At 38.3% G+C, this 27,109-nt stretch overlaps 1 protein-coding gene and 1 long non-coding RNA gene across 5 annotated transcripts in view; one reads left to right on the plus strand and one right to left on the minus strand.

Moving 5' to 3' along the window:
- The window catches only part of nkpd1 (NTPase, KAP family P-loop domain containing 1), a 107,471-nt gene that overhangs the window by 49,485 nt on the left and 30,877 nt on the right, over positions 1-27,109 (plus strand). The gene's annotated exons all lie outside the window — the stretch shown is intronic.
- LOC125256277 overlaps positions 23,521-27,109 on the minus strand; it is a 33,915-nt gene continuing 30,326 nt past the window's right edge. Inside the window, exon 5 of the long non-coding RNA XR_007182085.1 lies at positions 23,521-25,448. This is a non-coding gene — a long non-coding RNA (uncharacterized LOC125256277). The remainder of the gene's footprint in view (positions 25,449-27,109) is intronic.

Consider the following 27,109-nt stretch of genomic DNA (forward strand, 5'->3'; position numbering starts at 1 on the left):
TTAGTGTATTTATTTGGTAAGTATCCATGTAAAAAGTGGGATAACATACGGTCAGCGTACATCATAATGTGCAATGCACATTCTCCCTTACAAACATGAGCTCTCAGTCCATAGTTTCCACTCTATTCTGACTACCTGCGAGCACAGCTCATATTTAGTATTCGAAAGATAAAGAGAGTAGGAGAGAGGGTGGACTCCAGCCCAACTGGTCTGATGTGTATTCTCCTCACAGGAAGTTGACCTTGAGGTGAAGCTGTTACTGCCACACGCAGCACACAGCATTACAATGGCCACTGGCCCACATCATTCCCCTGTCCTATCAGCTTTCTCCTGCGTGCTTGCACACACGTCTGTGTATGAGATAGGTGAGGAGAGAGAGGTCTATCTGCACACACACGCGCACACACACAGGCTTTGTCTCAAAGTGATGGCAGACATGAGAAATATTCTCTCTGCAGTCTCTGAGGAAGTAAAGCTAAGGACTGCAGAGGAAAATACAAAAAGGACCAAATAAAAATGGAGAGAGAGAGAGAAAAAAAAGAAATTAACAGGTTTTTCTTAACATTACAGACAAGGCACATGTCATCTTAACCTGATATTAATGTTAGCATACATATTGATGTTGCTTCTCCTATAGTGAAGCATGTTTTGTTTTATAACTTGTGCATTGGTAGCAGGAACAGATCACCCAAAAATAAACAAAAATCACCTACACCAAATATTGCGACAAACATTACTTTAGGTCATGTGATGTGGAAGAACCAATGAGGTTTGTCGTTAGTTGGTGTTAGAGGCTCATGTCACCATATTTGATATATGTTGATTAATATTTTGGGTGCGATTTGAAAGTGAATAAAGTACCATTAGCCCGTTTTGTCCTAAAATACTGTATTGTTTTATTGTTTTACTAAGACAGGTCAGAAATAAACAGGGCCATTTTAAAGTCCTTTCACACAAGCAAACTCTTTTGAGTTTAAAATGCATATTTAAGAGTCTCTATGCACCTTGTTCATTTCATACTGTGCTTTTTTGTCATGTTTTAATAGCACTGCACCTGGTGTGAATACTGTAGCTAAGATATAAAACATGAGCCCCGCTGGGCTCTAAAATAGTAAGTAAGTTAGCATTGGTAGCCATTTTCTCGAGTGAATAGCTGTAACACACTGACACTCCAGGCGAGAACAACTCAACCTCTCACCGAATGGTTCGCAATGCAGCCCTTATATTCTTATCAAATATAGAGGGAATTAATGGAGTTAGATGGAAGGAGAGAGGGGGGGGGGCTACAAGAAAGACGACTGGAAAAAGTTCATGAGCAAAATGTCATAAATCTTTTTTAATTTTGAGCTTTCTCTCAATTCCATTAGTGGGGTAGTTTGACGAATATTCTCTGACACGTCAACGACAGAAAAAGAAAATGAGGGCTGAAAAACCAGACAGGTAATGTGACTTGGCGTGCCCTAATTATGTATGAAGACAGCTAAGACCCAGAGTTAAGTGGAAGAGAGAGAGGGAGAAAAAGAGATTGGAAAGTGTGTGTGAGAGAAAAATGAAGAAGCAACAGCTTGTTCCTCTAAAATCCTCAAGATTACAATTGCTAATTTATTGTGAAAACCACTCAATCAGCTTGGCAGGCTATGGCTTTGCATAAGAACTCGAGAACATGCGTGCAAAGGCTGGCATGTTGAACTTCACATTGCATAAATTCATCTTCTGACTGGCTGAGATCATTCTGAGAAGGAGGAGAGCGTGTGACTCAGGAAAAGGATGATGCTGAAAGAGTAATGTCAGGGTTTCTGAAGGTGCCAACGTGAGGAACATGCACATGCACAGCAGTAGACGTTCAATGGAGCTCGACATTTACAACATTTCATGTTCCGTTATCATAACCTGAAAAAAAAAAAAAGCATTAAACTGTCATTTTTACTTCGCAGACTGACATCCTAGACACTGCGTTTTTTTTGTGTGGGCATTTAAGTGTGTCGGTTTTAGGTTCAAAGAATGGTGTTTTAATATTAAACTTTATTTTAATAAATATAATATAACATAAAATTAATATTAAGTACATTTCTGTTGTTATAGCTCGACTAACCCTCTTATAAAAGCACATAACCTGGTTTACGAAAGGCTCATTTCCACCGAAGGATAAGTTTATGAGATGTACTCGTCATAGACGGAAATATCATTCATACTCACTCTAATACACTCTCCTGAGATCCAGGCAACCGACGGCAGCCAATCAGTTTGACAAATCACTGAAATAAAGGTGTGATTTAAACCCATGAAAATATGCTGCATGAACACAGATGTGCTAAAACAATAAAATAAAGGAAGAGTGAGAACTGCTGTATTTCTGAGGTGAAGAAATGGATTTAAAAATCACTATAAATGCACAACTGTTTTCCATGTAACTCTACTCCTATTTCTGTTATCATTCAGTTTAAAATCAGCAAGGCACATTTACTAATATCATTTCATTCTCTAATCTGAAAAAAAAAGCTAAAACCATCCATTGCAATGGACTCACAAGTAGTTGTTCACACTACTAAACACATCTCTTTCTCAACTAGACTCTAGCCGTATGAAGAGGCACTATATGTAAATGTACAGCTCTACTTGCCATCAGTCTGATTTATTCTCTGTGTTCAATTCTGAAAGCACTTTTTGGTTTATTTTGTAAATGTTTTTGTCAAAAGTTTAACTGTATTGTGTCTGAATTTCGTGATTCCATTCATCATGGACAGCAAGCCAAACCCTCATTCTACTGAAGAATTTTATTGACATGAACTTGTGAATATCACAAACAGTTCAGCAGTCTAGTTCACATTTTATCCCAAAATTTAAAAGGAAAAAAGAATATATATTTTACATATAGAAAATAAAGCATTTACACAGTCTAATATAAATGAAAATGGATATAAATATATACATTTTGAATTATTTATACAATATTCATTGTAATGTCTTAAATATGATTTTTTTTTTTTTTTTTTTTTGTAAAACGGTATTTTTAATGTAAAACAGAGTAATGAGAATCATTATTATAAATATAGAGAAAGACGATATCAGATGAACTAAGAACTTGGGGGTAAAATGTGCTTAATTGTTCTGAAAACAATATTATGATACCTGATGCAATGCAATAACTATGGAAGCTTGTTTCCACCACAAAATAAAAAAATTTAAAAGATAATTTCAACTTTTCTCTCACAATTCTGACTTTTTTCTCACAATTGCGAGTTTACAGTACATCTCGCAACTCTGACTTTTTTTTCAATTGCGAGTAATAAAGCCAGAATTGCGCGATATAAACTTGCAATCGCAAAAAATACATTTGCAATTACGAGATATAAACTTTTTTTATAAACTCTATAAAGTCTTTTTTTCCTCGGAATTGGACTTTATAACTCGTAATTGTAATAATTCAGAGAAAAGTAGTCAGAATTGCGAGATAAAAACTCGCAATTGCGAGAAAGTCAGAAATGTATTACTCGTGAATTACTTGTGCAAATTTATTTTCCGTAGTTTATATCTCATAATTCCAAAAAAAGTCAGAATTGCAAGATATAAACTGTGTTTATATCTTGCAATTGCAAGATTATACTTTTATTTTTTTTATTGCAAGTAATAAAGTGAGAATTGTGGGATATAAACTCACAATTGCAAAAAAATATAAGATTATAAACTCTCTATTGCTAAATATACTATTTATATCTCACAATTCTGACATTTTTTCGCAACTGCGAGTTTATATCTCACAATTCTGACTTCTTTTCTCAGAATTATGAGTTATAAATTCCAATTCCGAGGGGGGGAAAAAGACTGACTTTTTTCCTCAGAATTGTGAGTTTATATCTCACAAGTCTGATTTTATAACTCGCAATTTTGAGTTTATTTCTCACAATTCTGAGAAAAAAGTCAAAATTGCGAGATGTAAACTCTCAATTGCGAGGAAAAAGTCGCAAAAAAAAAGTTGCAATTACCTTTATTTTTTATTCAGTGGCAGAAACAAGCTTCCATAAATAACAAAGCATATTTTGCATACAGAAAATGGGATCTCTTATTTCTTTTGGCTTGGATTGATTAACTCAACTGATAATTTATGTAGTAAACAAATAATATATTTCATATATTTTATTGTAAAACTGTGATGTGTACATAGTACTTTTTTATTATTTGTTCCACTTGTTGAATATTCATAGCTTTGGGGCTTTCGTTACATCGTGCCATCAGAGGGAGGCCTACACACAAGCCTATAAGAGAGTCAAGTATGTGCAGTTGAATGACAGATGGGAGGCTGAATAAAGCTTCTCCAATTCCTGTCAAACACAGCGCTACACTGTTGCTATGGAGGCAGATGCAGCCTATGCTGCAACACAGCACTCCAGGCTAAATAATGAAATGTAAATGAGTGGCATAGGAAGTTGGGTAAAGACAGAAAGTATAGCACAGAGCTCAAGAGAAATCGCTACTGAGATCTGGCTATCTCATGACTCACTCTTTTCCCCTCACCTCCACCTTATCTTTTTAGCCTCAGGTGGAGTTGAATAAACATGCAATCCCAGAGCAAGGACTTCAAATCTCAATGTTTGGTTTTGAGGTGCTGTTGTTGGAAATGTACCAGATAGCGATGGACCTGTCCTGAAACATTTACAAAAACATACTATGATGGTACCATGGTACAATTACAGCTTTAAATGGTAAAACCATGGCACACTGACATATAATTCATACATAATACCTTATATACTATACTATAAGGTGCTTTAAAAAATAACATTGTATAATTCAGATTCCTGAATTTTTCAGTGATTGTAAAAAGCTTTTTATTTGCCCATGAAGTTTCCTAAAGAACACGTAGTTGAAAAGATGGGAAGAAGATTCAATGAATCTGTAGCACACAATATTCAGTTTGTTTGCACCAAAAGTTTAGGATCGGTGTGTGTGTGTGTGTGTATAATATATATATATATATATATATATATATATATATATATATATATATATATATATATATATATATATCAGTGACCTTAAGGCATTCTGATTGGACAGGCTTCATCAACATGGACTACTGAAGCTTTTTCATCAGGGACCAACTACATTTCTCTCAACAACACCTGCTTAAACTCCCCAGGTTTCAGTTGAAATAACGGTTTACTCTGGTGTTGTCCGGAAAGTAAAGCTGGAGAGGAGGTGATCAATCACCGCAGGCACTATTTAGGTTTGACAGAATTACATTGGTGGACTGTTCCACTGAGGGAGACAGTGAACTAGGGGACGAGTCTCTCTGAGTGGACGTATACCAGTTGAATTAGGCAATTATGGCCAAATAAATCAACTGCCTTCCCCACTGCAGCTTACAAAGACAGGACAAGGGATCCAAGCCAAACAACCGCTGAAAACACAAAAAAACACACATGAAAGCTCACACATGCAGCGTGATTTTATATAATTATTCAAATGCAACTCTCTGTAGTTCTCAATATAGAATGCAAACTTGTGAATACAAACTTGTGATGTTCCCGAACAGAAAATAATGTAGCTATAACATAAAACATTGATGGGATCAAAACTGTACCATGGTGAAACTTTACAAGGTACTAATAATACCATGATACATGTCCAAAAATACTATGGTACTTTTTTGGTAGAAGTCCATTTTTCTCCCTATCACTCTTCCTAACACACAAAAAGCCACAAAGGCAGACGAAAACAAGCCATTGTTTATATCTGTCACAGTCGTAAGACACGGCACTCTCTCAAACTCTCCTTTGATCTCAGATGAGAAAGAGGTGAAAAGGAAAGCATCTGATTTGAAGTTGTGTGAACTCTTTGGCTCATTATTTTAAAGGCTTCCCAAAGAGCACAGAAAGTGGAGCACCGCAGGTTCAGGCAGTGACCTTGGCGGAGGGGGCTCTGTTGATCTTTTTTTCAGACGTTTGTCTTAAGTTCGTCTGCTCTGAACTGTAAAACACACTTTGATCCTGTCTGCACACATCTGGTTGCGTGTGAAACACAAAGAAAGATAGATGTTTGCGTATAAAGTCTTCTTTTAAAAAATTATCCGTTGAGAGAAATATACAGGTTTACCCAGTCCAAATGTTCATAATCTGACTGAGACCAGATTCTGAACTTTTTTAGCTTCATTAGATACAATTCTTAATTTAGGAATTCACAAAAATGGTAAGATTTTTTGGTAACACTTTATAATAAGGTCTCATTTGTTAATATTAACTAATGTATTAACTAACATGAACTAACAATGAGCAATACGTATATATACATAAACAATAAAATTACAATTTAAAACCACCTTTCGATCTATTTTTTAAAATGTAATTACAAAGCTGAATTTTCAGCATCATTTCTCCAGTCTTCAGTGTCACATGATCCTTCAGAAATCATTCAAAAAACATCTTATTATCAATGTTGTGCTGCTTAATCTTGTTGTGGAATAGAAAGATGAATAGAATAGTAAGTTCAGAAGATTTGAAATAAATACTATGGTTTTATTTGTTTATTTAGTAACATTATAAATGTCTTTACTGTCACATTCTATCAGTTTAATGTGTCCTTGCTGAATAAAAGAAAATATACACACAATTTATTATTTACCTGCTATGGTATTTACATGGTGCTTCATGGTACATCAAATTTAAAAATTGGTAATTTGATATATACAGTGTACTAAATGATTACTATATGCACGTCATGTACGTCAAATAATACCATCATATTACAGTGTACGTCCATAATTTCTAGGTACTTTTTGGTAAAAACTCAATATTTCTGAAGTAAAATCAGGGGTACAAACCAAATGCTGTTGGCATAAACACTTTTTATACTAACCCTCCTTAAAAACAAAAACAGATTAATATAGTTTGCTGGTCTCAACTAGCCACCTAGATAGTCTAGTTTGATGGTTTTAGACAGGTTTTGGACACTTCTAAAAATTCAGTCTGGTAAACCAGCTGTCACACCAGTTAAACACCAGCTTGGCCAGGCTAGGAAACCAACTCAAACCAGCAAACTATCAGGGAATAGCTGAAAACATTGGTAATGTTGCATCAGCAATACTAAATTTGAAAAACGCAGCCTAGATGATCAAATAAATGTTGAAGTATTAAACGTTTCAGTATGACAAGGAATATGTATCTAAGGTGATGGCAGCAGTTTTAGAAACAGTAGTAACGGTCACCATAGTGACTGTGCGCAGCAGTGTGAGATTTGAAGGGTCTGATTTTCTCCTCAGGGACGGTGAGCGTCAAAGTGGATAGACCAGCGATGTCCGCTGGTTTATTGTGTTTCATGGCCATAAACATCCTGACCTTGGGTTTTCTGAACAGACGGTCCATGGCATTTTTTACTACCGCCATAAAACACATACATCTGAGCTGTCCGCACACCGTGCCCACACACACAAAAAACACACATATTTGGATTGTGTCAGCAGAGTAAGCGCAGTGTTTAAAATAACTAAAACATCTAAGTCATAAGCAATGAAGTGATTGTGTTTGCTGTTCTTGGAAATACTAGTTAAGTTAATGTGACAAACTGTAAACAGATTAAACTGAAACAACACACTTCAGAATGCACTTGCCTGTAACTTCCTGTACGATGGTATAGTATGATGATGCAAACCTTCTTGATAGGTGTCTTGTGTATCTAAGCCTGAATAGATAAATAAATAAATATTACTCTAAAGCAGCCGTTTTCAAAATGAGAACACGTCAAGCGTGGACAATGACGATTAATTAAAAATGTTTTTAACTAAAATTAAATCAATATGTAATATTTTATTTAAAGATAATTGAAAACGTTGACGTAGTGGAAAATACAAGATAATTAACACTTTCAGATGCCCGGAAAGCTACTAAAGACATATTTAAAACAATTCATGTAACTACAGTGGTCCAACCTTAATACTATAAAGCAACGAGAATACTTTTTGTGCGCAAAAAAACAAAAACAAAACTTTATTCAACAATATCTAGTGATGGGTGATTTCAAAACACTGCTACATGAAGCTTCGAAGCTCGTGTATTTCAGTAAATGAAGCTTTATTACGTCATAAGTGTTTCGAAATTTCAATGGCTCACCACCGGGGGGCGTGACTTTGGCAGTTTGATACACGCTCCGAACCACTGATTCAAAACAAAACATTTAAATCTTCTGTTTATTCAGCTACAGCGATATGACACGTGTTCTACTTCGGCAGCAGGGCATATTTGCAGTTTCTGCGCGAGAGCGCCCTCTGGCTTTCAGATGGAGAAGCATTTACTACTGATCACAGAGCCGAACAGCTCTGACAAGCTGCGCATAAAATAATAGCAGCCTTTGCCAAATCTCGTGCGATAAAATACCGATAAATCGTGCAGCCCTTACTTGAGGGTAAGTAAATGATAACAGAATTTTCATTTTTGAGTGAACTATCCCTTTAAAAAAGAAACAACTAAATACTCCTGCTTTTTACACTGAAAATAAGTGCAAATAGTAAACTTTTCACAGTAATAAAATAAAATAGAACAACACATAATTAATGATAAAACCTTGATAAACAATTTTTTTTTCGAAGGGAGGCCCACTGTCTTGACTAAAGTATAGAGGCTTGTCATGCATTAATGACATTATAGTGTCACAGCTTTAAATCCCATTAAGCTTTATAAAGACTGTTATAAACAATAAGACCAGAAGTTGAATGCAAAGATTTGGTGAAAGAAGAAAGGTGTAAAATGGAGGCTGGAGAAAGGGAAGAGAGAGAGAGAGAGTTTTTATACAGTCCTGTACAGAGTGTCAGTCCCTCCCTTACACTCCACTGAGCTCTGTATCTCATTCTTTCTATCTTTCTTTTGTTCTTTTTTTAATTTCACAGGTGCTTCTCCTGTCTTGTTTTTATTTGTTTCCCCAGCCACCACATTAGACAGGCATCTCCAGCATATGAAGTGCTAGTCTTATCATGATGTGAGTGCGCGCGTCCACAGGCAGAGCTGTAAATGGGTCGTGCCTTTCTGATTTCTTTACAAATAAAGCAGTCAATGTGTCTACACAGGGAGCATCTTCACATCCCCTGACCTCATGACCCCAGCCCTGTCAACTATGTGGGGAGGCAGATGACTATCATTGTGCTATCCCACAATCACCCTCTTCCTTGTCAGTTCTTCTCACCCTGAGTTTGAGTGCAGCCTCCAGCAGGATATTACAACTGCCACATCAACCAGCAGCCATCTGACCTCTCTTACTCATTTAGTACTAAGGGATGCATTTAATACACTGAAAAGTGGATTTATGTCTTAGTTCTCTTAGGAAGTTCACAGTACAATCACTTACTAACTTCCCATCTTGAATTCTATTAATGAAGGAAATATTAAGCTGTTCTCAACATTGATAAGAAGAGAAATGATGACACAGAAGCAGGCCCGTCACCAAGGGGGGGGCATTATGGGGCAGTGCCCCCCCCCAAATGACACAACATGCCCCCTAATCTTATGGCCGTTCAGCAAATTTACGATTGAGAGCAAAAACCTTATTTCTGTGGATTTGGCCATTCACGTATTCCCTTACGAAATGTCTTCAGCAGCATTTATCTCACAAGAACACTATTTCTACAACGGTATCTTTAAATAACACATTATCCGAGATCGCGAATGAATTAAAATGAGTGAGATTTAGGGAGCGCCCTTCGCATGCTTTCTGCCAAGTCCAGCGCACGTAATCTGTTAAAATTAACAGTGGTTTGTGAACATCAAGTCAAGTTGTGCAGTGGCAAGTAACTTAAAACTATTGCAAGGAAATCTATTTAAATGTGTTTTTAAATGGGAATCTCTTTACCCTGGAGTTGGTTCACCCTCCGCCTATGATCAGAAAATTCATAGTTAACGCATTATTACACAAAACGGAACTTGAAACATAATTAGGCTATATTTATAAATGACTATCACTTGAGACCCGTCACCTTCAATTATTTTAATGGTGAGTACACTCAGTCTTTGTTGCACATCAATATGCTACAAAAACAGGACATTTTTGTGTGGTGTAAATTTAACTTAATCTGAAAAAAAATATTACATCAGTGTTCTATCAGCTTTAACATTTAAACCTGCATTTTTGTGATATTTACCCTGAAGACGTTTTTTTAACCTTTATAAAGGGTATTTCCCCTAACCTTATTAAATGTGTGCTGCATCTTTCTTTTTTTTTTTTTTTTTTTCAAACTTTCTAATTTTTTTTATTTGATCATAAATTCAATTAGAATAATTAGACACACAGGGCTATTATCAATCAAATCAAATCAAACCATTACTTATAAATGACAGCTACTTTAAATAAGAGATTATTTTAAATATTTTTTGAAAATACAAATAAGAAATATTGGGGAGAAAATGATGATTTTTAAACATGAAACTAAAACGGCAGTAGTTGGCGGCATTTGACCGCCTTAATAATTGAGTCATTGAGTCATTCATTCAAACGATTTGTTCAAACGGCCGATTCATTCAAGAATGAGTCAGTTGTTTATGAATGGGTCATTGAATCTTTGATTCAACCGTTTTGTTCAAAACGCTGAATCATTCAGTAAACAAAGACGGCTGAGTGTTGCTGTGAGGTACGTGCGCAATGGTTCCGCTGTGATCTTTGTTTGGAACCGTTTTCGCTGCTGAAATAGAACAAAAACATTCAATATTGTGTCTTATGTAAGTGACTATATATTATCTACTTGTTTATTGAACTGTCGTGAAATCAGTGTTGCATTTTCATTCGTGATGGTAACGTAATTGAGAGGGCAGCACTCTTGGTTGTGTGATGTTGCTTAACTGTATTATACATTATAAATATAAAAACTCCACATTTTGAATTTTTACCACAATAACTGAGTTTCTTTGTGTGTGCTGTACTCATTTGTTTCAATTTCTGCTCGAGATGAGCTGCATGAGCCTCAACAATTTTATGTAATAAAATCAGAGTCATTCTTTAATTTTTGGTGTAGTTTTGTCTAATTACGATGGACTATCTTGTGTTTTGGTGTTAATATAGTTTATTTCATTAATAATAAATACGGGATATTATTGTTTTGGTGAGTCTGTTTCTCAGATCTGTTCTGGTGACGGCCCTGCACAGAAGAGAAGATATTGATGAATAAAGTTGTTATTTTTGTGCACAAAATGTATTCTTGTGACTTCATACAATTAAGATTGAACCACTGCAGTCATGTCGACTATTTTAACAATGTCTTTAGTACCTTTCTGAATCTTGAAAGTGGTGGTTATATTGCTGTCTATGGATGAGTCATACACCTATCGGATTTCATCAAAAATATCCTTTTTAAAGATATCTTATTTTTATTAAATAAATTTTATAAATTTGTGTTCCGAGGTTGAAAGAAGGTGTTACGGGTTTGGAACGACATGAGGGTGAGTAATTAATGACAGAATTTTCACTTTAATGACGTAAATATTGTCAGTGTAGATTTCAGGGATTGTTTAATAAATTTGTTGTTAATTTACTCTCATGCCATCCAAGATGTACAGTAGGTGTCTTTTTCTCTTCAGTAGAACAGTAAATAAGATTTTTAGCTGAAACTGTGGTCCTTTGTGATTCATTTAATTCAAGTCAATGTCTACCGTCACTTTGAGAGTCAAAAAAACAAACAAAAAAAACAACATATTTAATTAATACCTGTAGCTCCTGACGATACATTGAGGGCTCAAGAAGCGAAACTATGTGCAAGAAATTGTACATGGTTTACAATAACAACATTATTACCTGTAATCCACAGCCTCAGCAAATGGCGCGAGTCTGGAGCACGAGCTTCGGCTTCCTGTAGCATAAAGACGTATGCACGAGAGCAACCTCACTTGAGCTTATGCTGTGTTTGTTTACATCAGCGAGGGAAGACGCGTGCGTTGTGTTGTTCATCAAAATGGTACTTATGCTTATCCTGGATGCCGCAACCTATATAAAAAATTAAGATTACGTTTGCTTGCGCAATCTCATCGCTTACAGAGGCTATGGATTAACGTTACAGGTAATGATGCTGTAAATAACAGACTGATCGTTTCGCTTCATAAGACCTCAATCAATCGTCAGAATCCACTGGTATTAATATTTATGACTGTATATGTTTTGTTTTTTGATTTTGACTCAAAATGACGGTATGTCATGATAGCCATTGAATCACCAAGGACCACGCTAAAAATCATCTTCACTGCTGAAGAAAATAAGTCACCTACATCTTGGATGGTCTGAGGGTGAGTAAACTAACTGCACATTTTCATTTTTGGGCGAACTATCCCTTAAAACTCAAAATAAAATGGCATTCACGACCCATTTTACTTTCATAATGTGATGCATTTTAAAGGGAAACAGGATATTCAGCAGATATTTCTTTCTTCAGTTGAAAAGAAATGAAGGTTTTTGAAGAAAACATTCCAGGATTATTCTCCTTATAGTGGACTTCAGTGGTCTCCAAACGGTTGAAGGTCAAAATTTTATTTGAAAGTGGATTAATCCTTTAAGCAGACGTTTTTCTCCAAAAAGTTATAGTTCAGCCAAAAATAAAAATTCTGTCATCATTTACTCACCCTCATAATTGTTTCAAACCTGTACAACTTTCTTTGTTCTGTGGAAGACAAAAGATGATATTTTGTAAGTCAGTGGGGTCCAAACAACAGTGTACGAAAAACAAAAACACTGAGGCATCTTCTTTGATGACAAAATTTCATTTGTGGATGAACTATGGCTTTAAGACTGCAAATCACTTTAAGTTCTCTTACTAAGTTCAAAATAAGTAACACTGGCATATTTAGAATAGCTTCTCATCTTCAATATACCCTTTATAGTCAACATGAAATGGTGCTCGCAACCCATTTTACCACATACTACGTACTTTTAGTTCTCTTAGAAAGTTTAAAAGAAGTTACACTGACTCACTCTGTTCCCTTAGCCTCCTATCTTCAACATTTACACTTAAAAAAGCACAATACTCCAGAGAGAGCATAATTATATAATGTTTATAAGAGAATGCTTCCATTTCTTTGCCTACAGCTATTCATATCCTTCACAAAACAGCAGACCACAAAACATTGTTCTTTGAGGCTTTATTGCGGGTTCTCTGCCCCCTCTTTAACTCAAAGCGGAGGATTTTATTTGACATGGTTAAACTGTCTCATTGTAGCAGCTTCCTATCTCCCACACATGCACAAAAGACACTAATGCGGCTGCAATGTGACACGTCCGCATATCGGGCCACGCTTAACATATGTGCAAAATAGACAGATCTCTCTCTTTATTTGCCTTTCGTTCTTAGTTATTATCTCTCTGCCACCCAGAGCAGGGTAAGCTCACAGAGATTCAAGCCATGGGGGATCTGCTTTAGCTCAGACTGAGTAATATGTGCCCAGGCGGGCATGGGATCAAACGGACGTTTGCCTGTCACATGTGTTCAGACTTCGCATGCGCCTCTGAGCGGCATTATCAAACACTCTGTGTGTGTGTGTGTGTGTGTGTGTGTGTGTGTGTGTGTGTGTGTGTGTGTGTGTGTGTGTGTGTGTGTCCGTTCATCCCTCGACCTTTTTGTGCAGAGCAGAGAGAATTTGAACTATGAACAAATGACATTAAGTCCCTGCAGATTTACATGTCATGTGTACCTATCTGAGTACATGTGTTATTGATGACAGGAGTGATGTTTCTATGAAGTTCACTGATGTGATGAGTTGACTGATTCCAACCGCTGTCATGATCTCTTTCTATCTTTAAGAAAACTATTTTCCTTCTGTTTTTATTCACTGTAGAAAGAAAGAAAGAAAGAAAGAAAGACCAATGAGATTTCAAGAAAGTTTCAATAAAGTCCATTGAAGAAAGAAAGAAAGAAAGAAAGAAAGAAAGAGAAAGAAAGAAAGAAAGAAAGAAAGAGAATTAATTAATTAATAAATTAATTAATACATTTTGGACCAATGAGATTTCAAGAATGGTGTTTCAGTAAAGTCAGTTGAATTAATGAGAAGAAAGAAAGAAAGAAAGAAAGAAAGAAAGAAAGAAAGAAAGAAAGAAAAAGAAAAGGAGAGAAAGAAAGAGAGAAAGAAAGAAAAGAAAATGAATGAAATAATGGACCATTGAGATTTGAAGAATTGTTTCAATAAATTGATTAGGTGAAACAAACGAACTAAAGAATGAATGAATGAATGAATTTTGGACCATTAAGATTTCAAGAATTATGTTTCAATAAAGTCCATTAAATTGATGAGGTGAAACAAACGAAAGAAAGAAAGAAAGAATGTATTTATTTATTTATTTATTTATTTTGGACCAATAAGAGTTCAAGAATTATGTTTCAATAAAGTCCATTGAAAACGTCTCAGGTTACCTATGTAACCATGGTTCCCTGAGAGGAAACGAGACGCTGTGTCAAGCGCTTTGGGAACGAGATACCCACGCTGCCATAAAACCAAGTGCCTGTCCTTGTGAAACTGTCCAGCACACACTAAGACTCCAGCACTCTTGACCCCGGGGTCGAGACCACATCTAGGTTTTAAAACCTAACAAAGGTGTGTGGCGAGGACCAACCCGCCGCATCACAAACTTCTTGGAGGGACACTCCAGACAATAAGGCCAAAGACGCCGCCATACTCCATGTAGAGTGAGCACAGACCTTAAGTGGTGAAGGATGTCCGGCAGACTCATACGCAAGTGAGATAGCCTCAACTACCCACTTACTCAACGTTTGCTTGGATGCTGGGTGCCCCTTACGTGGGGCCCCAAAGCACACGAACAGTTGATCCGTTTTACACCACAGGGCAGCTCTGTGGACTTAGGCATCCAAAGCCCTGACAGGGCACAGCAAATGAAGACTTTCCTGGTCTGGATCCAGAAATGGAGGAGGACAAAAGGCCTGCAACATAGTAAGGCCCGCCACATTAGTGGGGACCTTAGGAACATAACCTTCCCAAGGAAAGAGGAAGGATTTAACCATGCCTGGCGCAAAGTCCAAGCAAGATGGTGAGACCGAAAGGGCTTGTAGGTCACCAATTCTCTTTAACGACGAGATAGCGAGGAGGAAAAGAGTCTTTAGAGTGAGAAACTTTACATGAACCTCTTCAATAGGCTGAAACGGAGCAATAGATAGGCCCTCCAACACTATGGCCAAGTCCCAGGTCGCAACTCTCTGACATGCCACAGGCCTCAACCTCAGAGTACCAAGAAGGAAGCGAGTAACCCATGGGTGTCTGCCAAGAGAAGCACCCTCTAAAGGCACATGGTTAGCCGCAATGGCAACCACGTAGACCTTTAGCGTAGAAGGAGACAAACCAGAAGAAAACTTTTCTTGAAGAAACTCCAGAACTGTACCGGCTGGGCAGTTAACAGGATCAAAGTTACGTTCTCTACACCATGAAGAGAAAACATTCCATTTCAAGGAATAAAGCCTCCTCGTGGAGGGAGCTCTGGAATGGAGCATGGTCTCCACTACCTCAGTAGGGAGACCAGAATCTATGAGCTGTGCCCCCTCAGAGACCCCGTCCTGGCGCACTCTCTCCAAAACTCCCGGAAACAGGGCAATCAGGGGAAAGGCATACAGACGCAGCCTCGGCCACGTCTGCACCATGGCGTCCAACCCCAGGGGGGCTGGATGTGTAAGGGAGAAATATAGGGGACATTGGGTCATTTCCAACGCAAACAAGTCTACATCCGCTTTCCTGAAGTGCTCCCAAAGGATCTCCACCACCTCAGAGTGGAGTCTCCACTCCCCTGGCCTCAGCCCCTGCCTTGACAGGATGTCTGCTTCCTGATTCAGATGCCCTGGGATGTATACTGCCCTGACTGACAGCAACTTTCCCTGGGCCCACAGAAGGATCTGGTGTGCCAACTTGCATAAGGGGCGTGACCGCAGACCCCCCTGATGGTTTATGTAAGAGACCACCGCTGTGTTGTCCGTGCGGACCAACACATGATGGCCCCTGAGATCTGGGAGGAAATGTTTGAGTGCCAGGAACACAGCCATCATCTCCAACTGGTTTATGTTCCAGGAAAGATGCATCCGTCGTTAGTGTTACGGGACGACAAGGAGCCCCCAACACCGGGCCTTGGAAAAGAAATCAAGGAAATCAAGAACGACCCCCTGAGGGCACCGAGGGGAGACGGGCACCGTGCACTGAGGTGGACACAGACTCACCCCGGAGGTGACGGCCCTCAAAGGCCTGATACCACTGGCGTCAGGACTTTTTTACCCAAAGCCTCCCGTTGGATAATGACAGCCCTCAGATCTGTCTTACCCTTGGTCGACTTCGGTTGTGAGCGCTGACCCGACCCCCAGTCTTTCTGTGGGGGGGTGCGGGAAGCAACGCTGACTTTTTGTTGCGCCCGATATGAGGAGCTCGTACTTGGCTGGGACTGCACTTTTTGACTAGCAGTCCCAGAGACCTGAGATTGGCGGGGAAGAAATTTAGAAAAAGCAGCCGTCTGTTTTTTAGCTTCCTGAAACCTCTTGACGACTGTGTTAACTGAATCGCCGAAGAGGCCAGGCGGTGTTAGTGGAGCATCGAGAAGAAAAGACCGATTTCCCCATAACCATGCCTTTTTAGTTCCATTATATTGCTGTTATTCGATATCTGCGGACTAAAGACCCGATAGGACATGGGTCTGTTCTACGACCTCGACACCTCGGTGTGGAGGTCGGGAAAAATGGCAAGCCCCGACACGGAACTGGAGCGCTGCAGCATCGGCGCTTCACCAGGGGCAGAAGAAACCGCAGAGCGTGCTTCTGCCTCCTGAAATGAACCGCTGGGTCCCGCAGGTAAAGGCAGAGAAAGGGCGGGGCCCATCTCTAACCCCTCTGCGAGATCCATTTGCGAGCCCCACGACGCGAGCCTTGGGGAGCGCAAACCGAACCGCTTTCCTCGAAAAGCGCCCGGCGGGAGCGGATCGTCTTCATTGACATTTGCTCGCAGTGCACACAGCCAGCTCCCTCGAGAGCTGACTGTGCATGCTCCACTCCCAGGCAAACAACACAAAGCTCGTGTGCATCTCCCGCCGTGATGTAGCAAGGACAAGGAGGTGCACACGGCCTGAATTGCTGCACTTGCTTAGTCGCCATAATGTCTTAAATGTGTGTGCTTGAATAACTTGGTAGACAAACAACAGTAAATAAGACAGACAGTTTCACATATAGTGCTTGCTCAAGACACATAAGCTAACTCTGTTTGGGTCAGGTGTGCTTTATAGTTTCCTGGTCATGACGTCACCCGCCTATGACGTTCCGCCACACCATTGGACAGATTTCACATGTGCTTCACGACGCAATCACGCAGAGGCGTTCCCAAAGTGCTTGATGCAGCGCCAGTTCCCTTGAAAGGGAACTATTACAACACCACAGAAATACAAAACAAAATATATTAGGTATCATCACTTCTAACCATCTAAATATTCACCACAATATCTACTAACAATTCTCAAAATTTCTTATTTCATGTCAGGTTTAAAAGTTTGTGAGTGTGAAGTCTGAATTCTGGTTTAATTCCCTTTAACTTTTTTTTTCCCTTTGTCACTTTTAAGACTTTCCAATTTGTCTGTTTATCTTTCATTTCCGCCCTTTCCTCACCTTTCCTTCCCTGGGTGGACTTTTGCCCAGTCATGTCCAGATTTATCCATCTCTTCTTTTTAACAATGTCCTCCTCTCCTCTGCTGCATGAACCCATAAGAGATAATGTTCAGAATTCAAATCAGAGATACATCTATACTTAGAATAGAAAAAAATGTACACTTGCATTAATACCAAACAGGTTATTTGTAATATAGACTAACAATTAACAAAACAACATAATTATGTTTTTGAACACATACTGTATCATGCTTTTTTATGTTTCAGGACACATACCAAAAGATAACATGATAGTATAATGTTTTTCTGAAGGCATTTTTGGAAGTACTATTATATATTTCAAAGTACCCTAGTATTACAATCTGACACCATAACTGCACCATACCACCACAGTACTTTTTTGTAAAGGTAGATTTGAATCTACCTTTATAGCAACTAAAACACCTTTGTTACTGTTTGTCAGTCTGAGTTCATTATATGGTGAAAATTTCTCAGATTTCTGAACCTTACATCAGCTGAATCTATGAATTTCAATTGCTCAGTTTGACATTGGCTTTAGTTCACAATGCACAGAATTTTGATCAAGGCATAGATTATCTGTGAACAAGTCTGACAGCAGGTAAAGTTCATTGCTTGAAGTCTCAAGGCTGAAATAGGCAAATCAGCCATTGTACTTTTGAGTGTAAACATGGTACTTATGACTCACTTCTTCCCAACTCGGTCCCCGTCGTTTCCAGGTATGTAACCTTCTCTCCCTTTTCTACCCTCCCTCCTTCTGTCCTCCACAACATCCCACACAATCTGCGTCAGCTTCTTTCTTTCGGTCTCTGTCATGTAGGCCTACGTTTTTTCATTTCTGCTGTCTTATTTGAAATGTTCTTCTCTCCAGCTATTTTTCTCTGTTTGCCTTGCTCTCTTTCTGTCCACCTGTCCCTTTCTCCTCTATGTGCCGTCTCTATTTTTCAAACTCGACATGTCTTTTCATGGAGTTGCATGAGAGTCCCGGGAGAGCCAGGCTGTTGACGGTTTTGGAGGTGAAGACCTCTCCTCTTTGTGGACTCATCATGGGACAGACCGGGTGAAGGAGGGTCAAAGGCACACATGTACACAAACAAACGCAAACGCACGCAGTTGCTCTTTTCAAATTAGTTTGAAGGGGATATAATTTGAGTAGGAGAGGGTTGCTGTTCCTTTGTTTTCTTTGTCTGGTCCAGACTGCAGCTTGTTCTAGCCAAGTAACAAGAAGACACCATCTGACCAAACATGTTAAGCCACCACACTTTGTTTTGTTTTTACGTGAGTGGTTTTATCTGATGCAACTGATATTACAAAAATAAATTTGGAAGTCACAACAATAAATATTAATAAAAAAAAAGGTTTAAACTTTTTCTCTCTCAAAAAGTATTATTTCACAGACAGAAAAAAAAAAAAAAAAAATATATATATATATATATATATATATATATATATATATATATATATATATATATATATATATGTTCACATGAACATGAGTGCTGTAGTTTAATATCTCATATTTTTATACAAGTTCCAAATGACAGTTCACTCAAAAGTGTCATCTCACCCTCAAGTTGTTCCAAACCTGTATGAATTTCTTTCTACTGCCGAACACAGTAGTCAACTGTTTGGTTACCAACATTCTTCAAAATATCTTCTTTTGAAATCCTTCTTCAGAAAGAGTCACTGAAAAATCCCCATCACCAATAGATAACAGTATTACTAAATGTTCAGAATTTGGGTTTTTTTAGATAAATTTTGTTTGCTTTAAATAAATGTGCAATTTTACTAATTACATCATGTAAACTTTGTGCTGTCTCTAAATCATTTTTGAAAGAAGTGTAAGTTCACTTGCTTTCAATAATCAGATATAAAGGCTTAGTGGTTATGTTTAACTAAGCCACATTATGACCGTAATCATATCTGATAGATGACAATATTTACATCAGCCTAAATATACACACTGACAGCAGTGTTAGTGTTTAGAGAGACTATAAGGAACATAATTATCACCAATTTAATGAGCTCATTTCAAAAAAGCACCCTAGTTTACAAGTCCACAATAATTTAATATGCCAGTCCAGTAACATTGTTGTAATAAGCCATCTAAAACAATTTATTGGCTGTTCTTCAACCATAACTCAGCAGTGCCAAGCATGTTTTATGGATAATCAATCATGCTGTGAACAGCAACAGCCATGGATTGCTAGAATTCAGTTCACTCAAACCAGGCCAGACACAAGAGAACCAAGACAATTATAAGAAAACAAAATTGGAGGCAACTGAAATGAACATTTGGTGTATAAACAGCCAAAATTGTACTATATCTACATATCTTGGGGAAAACTAAGCTATTTAAAGTGTAATTTAAAGATGACCTGTTGTGCCCCTTTTTACAAAATATAAAATAAGTCTCTGGTGTCCCCAGAGTTTGTATGTGAAGTTTTAGCTCAAAACACTCCACAGATCATTTATTATAGCATGTTAAAACTGCCACATTTTGGGTGTGAGCAAAAACATGACATTTTTGAGTGTCCCTCTAAATGCAAATGAGCTGTTGCTCCCGGCCCTATTTCCAGAACAGGGCAGAGTTTCAAGAACTCATGGTCCGCACCGCCGGCATACCAGCAACAACAAAACAGGACAATCTTGTGCACCAAAAATATCAGAAAGGGCATTCATGTGCAATTTTTTACAAGGAAATTCTTGTTTATGATAATTCTAATAGCACATGACGGCAGCATCAGTTCTGGATATGAAGTATGAGCACAAAGCGTTGATATTGACCCATCCTTCACAATCAACCTTTGAAAACCCAGCATTGAACAGACCTTTGTTTGCGAAGCAGTCTGGTGTTTGGACGATTTGTGCTACATGGCGGGAGTCTATGGAGACTGGTTCATAATAGCAAGGATACAGAAATGGCAGACTCTGGGCTTCTCACTCAGGTTGTGGGAGGGGCTTCTCCTATGATGATGTCAATGTAGGGGAGAATCTGAATCGTCTCATTTGAAGAGACACACTGCGAACACGCATCAATGTTCAAACACCTTATAAAATGAATTTTGCATAATAGGTCCCCTTTAACGCATAAGAAAGATTGCTAAAACATAACGCTCATTAATCTCGATTTTGCCATCATCATATGGCATAAACTACATCCTGTAACCTCTCAATCTGGTTTTCTTAACCTGTAGACAAAGCTGCATATGAGATGAGTTTTGATCCCTTATGTATAATCTATAAATGTTGCAAGACAAACAGGAGACCATTGCCAGTGTGCTAGTGGCTTAACATTAACTATGTTTACATGTAGCCTAAACCAATAGTAGGATTAAGCAAATTAAAATGTTTACATGAGTAAACCTCTTCCATGTACTGTTCCATGTACATTCGCATGAGCCATAATTCCACCGCAGGAACTTTATCCAGGAACTAGGAACTTTGGGGTGGTTCTTGGTGTGTTTCAACCGCAGGAACCAGGTTCTAAATGAAGTTCCAGGTAAAAAAAAATTCCCCTCTGAAAGTACCTGCTCGCTAGGTAGTACCAAAGACTATAGAATTACACAAGACGTGTCACTCGTATTGTTTTGAATGGGAGAAAGTGTAACGCGCAATATGGCGGAATAAGTCCCGCCTTCTAAATAAGAGCCAATCGCCGACTGGTAAAGTCATCGCGTCACTTCAGCGGCCGTTAGAATCACTGGTTTCTATAGAAACAGTCTGACGCGCGCCTCCGAAGAGACGCGCATTTAGGTCTGCGCATGCTCATTAGCTTGATCCAGCCTGAAAAATACAGTTTTTTGTCATGATTCGAGCATTTAGAAACTACATTTATGAGCCGGTTGTTGTTAGATTTCATTGGTGATTTCAAATATGAAATTTAATCTTACGGTTGGCGAACAGTTTTGGAACAATTTGATGTTTCCCCATTCAAAGAGATTGCATGATGCCCAGGATGCCCGAGAGGCGTTTCAAAGATGGCCGCCGAGTGAAATGACTTGTCTTAAAGGGACTTTGGTAGTACTTTTTCAAAGTTCCAGAACTATCAGGGGTGGGACTTGCGTGCTGAACATCATGATTGGTTGAGTTCATGTTGCATTTTGATTGGTTGACTCCAAGCAGCATTTTATTTCAACCATCGTTTTTTTTAAAAGTCTGTTGTAGTGCGTGCAGTAAGAGTTGTTTGCTATTCAACAATGGAGTTTAAAAAAATACAACCAATGGACTGACGATGAGGTTCGGGCTTTATTAAGCTTATATGCGGAGGACAAAATAGGTCTGGGGGGAAAAAATTCCTGGGACAAATTGTTCCGGGTAATTTTGGTGGAAACTCGGTTATACATTCTTTAACCCTCTGGAGTCTGAGGCTGATTTGGGGCCTGGAGAAGTTTTGACATGCCCTGACATTTGTGCTTTTTTCAGTTGTTCATAAACATATTAATGACACAAGTGTCATTACACTGTATTCAGCACAAACTAGGCTACCATAATATGTGAGGAACATGTGTGTACATGTTTGTGTTTTTGAAGGAATAACGTTTATGCGTGGTTACTGAAAAAACAAAAAACTTAAGTCACTGATATAAGGCCAATAAAAGTATATTAAATCTGTGTTCACAAGACTTTTGGGTATTGAAGGTTGTAGACTAGAGTTTTTGCTTCAAAATTATGTAAAAATTATGCTGACTACTCTTTCATTTATAACAATATACTGATTTAGTTTTTGTAAGACACTTTTTGCCAAGAAACACGGTATGCGAGGAGGCGTGAATCTCCATGAATAATGGCTCATTCTCACCTGTGAAGACAAAAGAATTGAATAGTAATGACCTGAAAAGACTTGCATATTAATGAGGCATTTCAGTCAGGTAGGCTGTGAAAAAAAACTTCTGTGATGTCTCAAGCTCATCATGGTATATGAAACATACAGAAAAATTTTATTACAATATAAAATAATAGTTTTATATTATACTTTAAAATATAATGTATTTCTGTGATGCAAAGAGTCTAAATATAGGCTTTTAGTTTAAAAGCATGCACATTTGGAGAAATATAGGATTCTCATATGTTTATGTCAATTTTCTATACAGAGGAGTTATTTTTTATTTAATATTCATTGTTATCTCTATGAGCGCTGGTGTTTGCAATTCATACTGCAGCCGGAGGGCGCTCTGTGCATTTTAGTCCACAAATTCACCTAAGAAGAAGACGATATTCCATGAATGGTGTTTACCAATTCATACTACAGCCGGAGGGCGCTAAAGAAACAAAAACTCACTTAAAACTTATCAATAGAAGAAAACAAACAGGAATTTACTGAATGTCTTCCAGAGATCGCTAACCATGGCTTTTTCATCCAGATAAACAATTTTCAAGGCAATAAATACACGATTGAGATGATGAATGCATGTGTTGTCTCTGAATTTGCCTGTGAATAGCGCTGGCTCCGTGGGCGTGGCCGCATTAGTGGGTAATGAGCTGAATCACGGACTTCTGACATGGCTCTCTTTTCATACAGATTACATAAACACAGAATGTTTGTTTTCGATTTGACTTGCACGATTTAAAACCTGACATTTCAACGTTTTGTTAGACATAAGTATGAATTTTTTGTGATTAGTATTCACTAAGTTACACTTCATTTTCTGAGAACTATCAGATTGGACTTCGTTCAGAGGGAGATGAGAGATCACGCATCATGTTAGTTTTCTTTATTTTACAAAAAGCACAACATTTTGTTTTTACTCTGAGTGTATACAAATAAAAGGAGATATTCTATAGTTTCAATTGATGTATTACTTATGTTTCTATGACAAAAAATGACGGAGTATTTTAAGTCTGTTTTGCTGCAATGTGAAAAAAAACCTGCAAAACGCGCCGGCGCGTTTTTAGACCTCAGAGTGTTAAAACTGGCATCCTTCCAGTTTACATGGAGCTGTTCAACTTTTAAAAAAAGCGTCTCGAGACCTTGCTGGGTTTTTTTCCATTTCCATTTTTTCAATGCAAAAACATGAAATGCAGGGCAGCTGAATGAAACTTTTAGGGGCAGTTGTGACCTAATGGTTAGAGAGTCAGACTGATAACCTGATGGTTGTGGTTTTGATTCTCAATACCGGCAGGGAATGACTGAGGTGCCTTTGAGCAAGGTACCTAACTGCCAATCACTCCCCAAGCGCCACAGCAAAAATGACTGCCCACTGCTCCGGGTGTGCGTGTCCACGGTTTGCAGTAAGTGTGTGTGTGTTCACTACTCACTACTCCTAATATGTGTGCACTAGCTTGGATGGGTTAAATGCAGAGGACAGATTTAGAGTAAGGGTTTCCATACTTGACCTTGACATGTCACTTTCGCTTTAAAAGCTGAACTTTTAACTTGAGCCCTGTGTTTATAGAATGCTGTATCATGTACCAGATGTTACAAAAGATGTCAAACATGTCCATGTAGTGCATTTTTACATTGAAAAACAATGGACAAGAAGCTCAGTAGAATGCAAAAAATGTTCTGTGAGAACAGCCGATGGCAGTTTGTAATTATAATTTAATTGGTGGCTAATTCATATGAATTTGTACATTTTCGTACCATCTGCCTACGCACCACTGATGGATAGGTTTTAGGGGTGAACCTTCATGCTTATGTTTTTTCTTAAAACTCTTACATTTCTGTATGAATCACATGGCACAGATTCAAAAGAAATGGCCAGCTTATAAAATAGACATGTTTTCTCATGAGATTGTGTTGGAACAGCCCCTAACACACCACTGATGTTGTCCAGCCCAGTATTGTTAATAAAATGTAATCACCTCCATACTTGCATTGCAAATGCCTTGCTTTCATTGTCTTTACTTGTCTTTAGGGACTCATTTGTATCTTCTAAGTCAGCACTTGTACAGTAGCAGCCCAGCTTTGTATTCATTTATTGGCAACGGGATTAGAAGTTCAATGTATTTACACTTGCTACATGAGCTGCTTCTTGCTGTTCGAGGCACTGTTTTGCATTCTCAGCTACCTGTCCTGGTGGTATTGTTGTGACTTGTGCATCTTATTAAGTCCTTTCGATGAGAAAGCATGGTAAAAATGTAAATGAAGTAAACTCTTGTCCAAACCCTGGTGAGGGCTGGACTTCTGTTTGTCTAGCAGCAGGAATGGGAACAGTAGGGGGCGATTGAGGGAAAAAAAGAGTGGTCATGTAATGATGCCATTTCTTTGATAACGGTGTGGAGCAGTGAGGCTAATTATTTCACCTGTGTGTATATGTGTGTGCGTGCAGTAACTGGCATTTAGTGTGTCGGTGGCTCAGACACACACATCATTGATTTAACCTCAAGTCCAGATCTTCTGTTCAGCCTCATTAGAGCTCTGCTGCACCAGCTCGGTTCAGTATGTGTGTATGTGGTGAGGTTCACGGCACGTATGTGGTTTGTGTCTTCGCTTTCACTGTCTGTTGCACCCACACATACACAACCGCTGGATTTCAGCCTTTTCTCCTGTCTCTCTGTCTCTCTCCCTGTCCTCTTTTGGCCCATGTCCAGTCTTGCTCTGCTCAGCATTCCCATTGTCCGGTCGTCCTACAGCTCTGCGTCCTCACGCTAGAGACTCGGATAATCCAGCCGTATAATGTCCCGTTATTTAATTAAAACTCCTCACCGCTGGCTCTTATCTGCCTGTTCTGCTCCCCGACCTGCCACGGCTGCCGATGGGCTCAGAAAAAACCCACATTACTCTAATCACCGCACATTCTGCGGCCACGGTGAGCTCAGATCTATGCCTGAGTGGAGCTGTCTGTCTCTCCTCGGGGTGGGTTGGCTGTCTCACAGCGGGCGGATGGAAGATTGAGACCTGCAGGCGGAAGGCAGACAGGGCAGACTGGGTTTTATTCATCTCTTCATTACATTCAGAATGTGTCCTGTGCATTTCAACAGTCATGCTTTAGCTTAAAGGAGTAGTTCAATCAAAAGTGCACATTTTGTCATTCATTTACTCATCCTGTATGTGGTTATTTTTATGGGGAATACAAACAGAAATTGAAGAATTTTTGACAGGGCTACAAAAGGGAGAGAACAGCTGGAAAAGCACAATAAAAGTAGCCAAAATTCTCAGACAAATAAACGTAATCTCATCAAATGGACAGGAAATCTCGTATGGAAGACAAGGGGTGACAAAAATAAAATGAAGGAACAAGTTATAAATTTAATAATTCAAACATAAAAAAGTAGTTAAAATAAAACAATAAATACATAATTTTTTAATTAAGAAATTGTAATTTAAAACTACATTTATGTTTTAAAATGCAGTTAAATAAAACAATAAAATAGTAAATAATTGTACACAGTGATTTTCAGTCAAATGTGGTCATAAAATTATAAAAACTGATTGGATATTATTCAGTTAGGGGCTGGAACACATTGGACTTTTGGCATTGCAGCGCATTTCTATATGCCATTTATCTTTGAAGAAACTGTTAAAAATTACAAACTGTGCTGACTGCAAATAGGAACTGAGGCAAACCAAATTCTGAACATTATTATAAGTGAGAAAATTAGTTTAAATGAACAGAACAGTTGCTAACAGAAAGATTTTCAGTAAATAACTTACAGTTATGTAATCAGATTACTTTTTTCAAGTAACTAGTAAAGTAATGCATTACTTTTCAATTTACAAAAAATATCTGAGTTACTTTTTCAAATAAGTAGCCTAAATTACTGTTTTCCCATTTATTGACTGACAGCTCTCCTGTCCCATGTTGAGAGAAATCGGGAATAAGGGCGTTGTGTGTGCTGTGTGAACATGATGGTTATTCTAGACTAGGTGTTGACTAAATGTGAGCGTACATTTACTCATTCCCTGCGTTCAATGAAGGGCTCATCCCTATGCCCCAAAGGGTTTACCCTCCGGAGAGGGAAACAAACTCTTTTTGGAAAGCAATTCTGCGTCATCTTTACAAGACAATCAAGAGACGCCTTCGTCACACATTTTGTACGCTGGTTTACCCCCCAAAAAACACGCTCTGAACGATTGTGCAAGCTGCACCTTTTGTTTAACGTTACTTTATTTATTTATTTTTGGTTTATCGCACCTTGTATATTGTGTCTATGTATTTGAAACATTTGAATGGACTGATAAAGGTAGCTGTAAAGTATTTTTGTTTAAGTACAATGTCGCATAATAATGCACCAAATCTAACTCGTATAGAAATTAGAAAATATAGAAAAATACTATGCATACATTTATAGGTAAAATCGAACTCAGAGCCTCCTGTACCCATTCTGTGACGCCCAAACAACTTCTTTGTGCAAAGGATCATGGGGGCCCGAAGTGTCCATCAGTTGTACCCTTCGAAATCCTTCATTCCAAAGGGCCCTTTGAAGTGGCCAGTTTTGAGCACTTCGGTTTGGAACGACCCTTCAATATAGCGGCCATGATTGTTTTCACACTGAAGTGCCTTTCAGAGGCCAGTATATCCCATTTGGAATGCACCGATTTACTTCTATGCATCCTAT

This window comes from Megalobrama amblycephala, linkage group LG21 (genome assembly GCF_018812025.1).
Source record: "Megalobrama amblycephala isolate DHTTF-2021 linkage group LG21, ASM1881202v1, whole genome shotgun sequence".
Taxonomy (NCBI): domain Eukaryota; kingdom Metazoa; phylum Chordata; class Actinopteri; order Cypriniformes; family Xenocyprididae; genus Megalobrama; species Megalobrama amblycephala.